This window comes from Cimex lectularius, unplaced genomic scaffold (assembly GCF_000648675.2).
Source record: "Cimex lectularius strain Harlan isolate CLEC.00 unplaced genomic scaffold, Clec_2.1 scaffold245, whole genome shotgun sequence".
Lineage (NCBI taxonomy): Eukaryota > Metazoa > Arthropoda > Insecta > Hemiptera > Cimicidae > Cimex > Cimex lectularius.
The window spans coordinates 67,481-73,260 of NW_019394224.1; positions in this window are offsets into that span (position 1 = coordinate 67,481).

A 5,780-nucleotide genomic window follows, 5' to 3' on the forward strand; every position below is an offset into this window, starting at 1 on the left:
CAAGTAGCGGAATGCTACAGAGGTAAACAAACAATATCATTTGGAAGAGGATTAATAAGTGTTGACATTCATACAAATGAGTAATCCTGTAAACGTAAACAGAATATTTTATATAGATTTTTTTTAATGAAAACTTAAAATCCTGCATTATTTTCCGGACAACCCAATAGATAAACTAATGCTATATGACAATAATAAGAAACAAAAACAAAATAACACATTTTTTTTGAGAACCTAACTTTCTTATTTAAATTGCTATTTTTGGGTATTGCAGTTTATTACCCCGCAATTTGTATTTTCTTCCATTTCATTTTTCCGCACCGGCAGCCTCAAAAATTACTGAAAAAAGATAGAAATCTTGCACCCACAACTTTCATTCAAACATTAGCAGGCAAACATTCAATGGTATAACAATTTGGGCAGCCTAAATCTCATTATAAATTCCAATAAATTTGAGAAAGCTGAAAAGTGCTCTTCGAAAGAAACACTGGGGACCCAGTAACTGCTGTAAATCACTCGAAAGATTGGTCCTTTGCCTAAAGGGTTTCAAAGTGCGACAGTCGACTAAAATATGTTTTACTGTCAGAATGATACGTACTTCGTATACATCGAGGACAAGTTGGAAGATTGTTGCCTATTAAAAGCCTATTATGAATTAGTCTGGTGTGACCTATTCGCAATTTAGAGAGAATCACAAGTTCTTTTCTCTCAAGTTCCTCAGTTGGCCATTTCTTTCATACTATCTCTACAGATATTCCATCTTGCCGCCCACTTTAGTTTAATAATGTTTTTAACATAAATGACTATATCATCTGGGCGGAGAGGAAATTGATCTGTTCTTTTTGTGGATGGTTTGCAGCGTTCCTTTCCTGTTGATTAGCTTTTTCATTTCCAGAAATGCCGACATGACTAGGAACCCAAACAAATATCACATGTTTGTTGAGTGTTCTGATTTCATAGAGATATTTCTGAATTTCTAAGATGTATGGAATAACCGTGATGTATAATTTGTCAATTATCTTTTTATTTACGTTTTTGTTTTAAAATTCATTCAAAAGTTATCGTCTTTCTAGTAAAAACATATATTTATACAATTTTATAAACAACAATAACTTTTTCCGGATTGAAGTCAAATGTCCCGACCGTAAAAAATGAGCTGGAAACTTATAAAACTACTTTTGTGAGCCTTTAGGAGAATATATCGCCTTCATCAGGAATTTGAAACTATAAATAACTTTTACATAATTAAGAAATATGAACATTTATTCACAATTTGGAAACATCAAGTTCAAATACAACAAAATTTAATATTCACAGTCATATTGTTTCAGATCGAACGTGATGTGTGGGTACTTTAACTAAAATATTGATTATTTATTATTATAAGATATATCAAATTTTAAATATTTTTTTAAATTTTGTTCTTAAATATTACTACTACTACTACTATATGTCTTTATTCTTTAACATATATACAAAGATTGTTCGGAAATCGTGAGATGCGTGACGCAGGTTTTAGAAAAACATTTTCTTTGTCGTGCCAACGTTTCTATCTTTAAATTCACTAATTTAGAGGTCCGCTTGACCAATTAATACATTACAATTAATTACGGTTTTTAGTTGAGATAAAAAAGTCAATGGCACGAGCGGGATTCGAACCCACGATCTCCGGCTAGATACGCCGCTGCTCTACCACTTGAGCTATCGTGACCTCGATCCACTCGGACACCAACTTCCTATCTCAACCCCACCTTTTGAGTTTTCCCTCCTTTTTGCCATCTGTCGCAGAGAATCAAATAGACAGATAGTATAAAAATAATTTCAACTCGATATTTTGCGGGACCCAATTCTGTCAGTAAACCAATTTCTTCGCCTGATCTAGATTTATTCTTGAACAGATTTTGCAGTTGCTTTTTGCCTTTTTTCAAATGTCGTGTAATCGGATTGGATTCTCGGCGACAAATGAATGTTTCGATCTTTATTGACTTCATCTTCAGGGCTCAAAATGTTTGTTTTCTGCGTAATTGTGCCATTCTTGTGTCGTGTTGAGAGTGTCCTACACACACGACACACAAGAATGGCACAATTACGCAGAAAACAAACACTTTGAGCCCTGAAGATGAACTCAATACAGATCGAAACTAAATAAGGTTTTTAGTTGAGATAAAAAAGTCAGTTTCACGAGCGGGATTCGAACCCACGACCTTCGGCTAAATACGCCTCAAGTGGTAGAGCAGTGGCTCGAGCTTAGATTAGCCTTACATTTTTACTAGTATGAATGTATAGTAATTGTGTGTTTGTAAACGTAAATTTTAATCCACCACAAGTGACCGGGTCGAAAAAATAAAGGTAACTACCCGATTCATATCGTCAAAAGGATATGATAGCCTACACCCGCTGCCCGTATAAACAGGACTGCAGAAAAATTTTGTGTTACAAAAGAAACTTCGGCCGACAACAGTTGGTTCCTCATTCAGTGGAAAAGTGGGTGGGTGAAGGACAAAGGTAGGAATTGTTATGCGCCACGGTATTTTTGGGAAGCATAAGTACCGAAACCTGAGGAAAAAAAGAAATAGTGGTAAAGAAAGGAAAGTAGAGAAGAATGAAACTAAAAGGGGGAAAAATTATAACGGAGTTTGGATTCGAACTCACAACTTTCATGACTCAAGGCAGCGATCGTAACTAGACGGCGCCTGTAGCTGGTTACTGTACAGAATGAACCATGCCGCATCTACCTGACGCTTGCATCTTCCACGCCGAAATTTAAAGTTACACAGCTTAAAACTAAGATTTTTTCCCGCACGCAGGCACAGACAAGCCACCAGAAAATCCATTATTACTTAAAAAAAAAAAAAACAATCATTTACCGTTGTATCTAAAATCCATCTTTGTTGAAGGCTTGAAAATTATTTATAACAACTTATATGAGATAGTCAGCTTAGGAAGTTTTATTTAAATTATCGTTATCATAAATTAAGTAGAAATAATAAGAAAGAAGAGCTAAAGAAAAGGATACTATAAGTCATTCCTTAACATCCAACAACTCTTTGAGTCTGAGGACGATAGTTGAAACCACTTTACAAAATATTTCTACAAATTACTAATTAAAATTCACGTTCTGTGCCGGGTTTCAAACCCAAAACCATCTACGTGGCAAATGCGACACGAACGTCTTAACCACTCAACCACCGCGGTGCCCAGAAAAGATTATTAAACAGAGCTAATTTAATATCACAAGAAATGTTTGCAATACTCAAGAGTATACTATATACAAGAAATTTTTTTAAATTATTAATAATACTTTTTTCAGCTTCGTCTGCGTGATTTATTTAGTTGATTTGGCAAATAGAATTTTATAAGTTCGTAGATACAATCAAACTGAGTTTTTAGTAATGGTATTTGCAAAACTTGGACAGATGGTTTTGCAATAACTATTTCCTGTTATTGCGTCAAAGAGAGTTAAGGGTTGGTGAGGTGTTACCTGTTTGTATGAGAAAGTTAGTAAACAGAAGAGACCCAGCCGATACTGGAGGAGCATTCAAACTTGTCTCGAACTCGGTCAATATAGTCTACCTCCTGTTGGATTTATGTATAGACTTCCAGGCCGTCTCGCTCCGAATTTATCAATCCTATCGTCAAACTTGATCCGAAACAATTCGGCGTATTAGGGGCCCCATGAATTTAAATAGGCCCGGAAATCTCATTTATTAATATCACTTAGGGAAGGGCGTGGATCCTTTCGAGGCGAGGATGCTCTTGTTTTAATATTTCAGCGAAGCACGGAGATATCAGATACGGCAATAAGACTCGAATCCGTATGCGTGACTTATGTCGGTTCACGTACTGCTCACACCTGGTGGCGGCATACACTTATTCTGTATTATTAAATCCGGAACGTGTCCTGTGTGTACCCACTTTACACAGGTCGTCCTTGTTTTACGCTTTTCCACCTTTTCCCCCTAAGAAAATGGATTTGTTACAAATAGGGTTGAAAACGTTTACACGGTTGTACCACAAATAGCTGAGAGAAAACTTTGAGCTATATACATACAGATACAACAATAGTACGTCCTTAAAGATAAATTTTATAATAATCTAACTAAGATAACGGTAACAACCATTACAAAATTTTACAATTATTATATTAGATTGATACTTTCAATGTGTTTGTTTCATCATTTTCAAGCGCAATTAGCAATATTTATCGTATAATTACTATTTTTTATTCTTCATTTCTGGCATATAAATGGTAATCAATATTCACACACCCACACAGGAAGTTTTGCCGATTTCAATAGAAAAATTGGTGCAAGATAGTTAGATGAAAAGAAAATTTTTCCTATAGACATTTAATATTAACAATAATAATTTATAATAATTATAATAAATCATAATAATAATCATAAAATTATTTAATTAAAGTCAGTGCCCAGTTGGTATTGCACCATGAAAGTGGACTTCAATTTCATTTAATAAATATAAGAAGAGTTAGGTAGCGATGAAAAGGTATATTGAGATAAAGATACTGAGAAAGAGAGAGAGAGAGAGAGAGAGAGAGAGAGAGAGAGAGAGAAAGAGAGGGAGAGAGAGAGAGAGAGAGAGAGAGAGAGAGAGAGAGAGAGATTTAGCATTTTTAAATATTTTGAATTTTACCAGTAAATTATATTTTTTCAGAAATCGTGAGATGCGGTCTGGTGTGATGTAGGTTTCAGAAAAACATTTTCTTTATCGTGCCAACGTTTCGATCTTTATTGAGATCATTTTCAGGGCCTGGGATTTACAACACACGCAAGAACGGCACAATTACACAGAAGACAAACACTTTCAATAAAAAAAATATATACTTTGCATTGTATAAATTCACTTTTCCACATCCCAAATGTATTTGTTAAATGTAAACAATGTTTGTAAATAGAACGCATCTCACGATTTCTGAAAAATTATCGATCGACCACACAGTAAATTATATGTTTGAATCACTTCCGCGACAAAAGCAAGTTGATGTAATACCCGTAGTATGTATTTCTTTCTAATCTAATCATTTTTCTTTACTACTAAAATGTTGATAATGTGTAAAGTTCAATTTTCTTATTATTTTTCTTTATTTCAATATGGATATCTTTAACTTTGCCAATTAGTATATTGAAATAAAATGGAAATTAGTTTGACCTTTTGGCATTCTGAATTATTAGAAACTTGATGCTGTTAAGTCTAATGAACATATATTGCATTCCCCTGGCTTTAATATTGGCTCTTAGGGCTTAATCCATCGTTTTCCAAGACATCAGCTGCTTAGACACAATTGATAATACATTATTGCTTTTACTAATATTTTATGTAAATCGATCCTATTATGAAATAATAAATATCGGCATATTACAAATTTATTATAACAAAAATAGTAGGGTAAACACTGACTTTTTGTCGTAATCTAGAAGCATCCGTTTCGTTAAAAATTGTATGATGGCCTATTAAACATAGTGCTACATTTTATCTTATCTCAGGTGCACCGTAATGGTTTTGACCTAGCGTATTATGCCGTGTAGGGTAAAAAATAATTAATTGTCTAATTATGTAAAATTTATTTTTCTTAATGAATTATTTAAAAAAAATATGAGTACCAGTTTGTGCCTATGAGAAAGGCAAGTGGAAAATCATTTATAGTGATTTGTATTATTTCTATAGGATTAAGTTAAACAAAAGCATTAAATTGTTGTGTTAAACAAAATGATTACATATAGCAATATTTTAACAAATAAATAATGAAAGGGTCAACATAT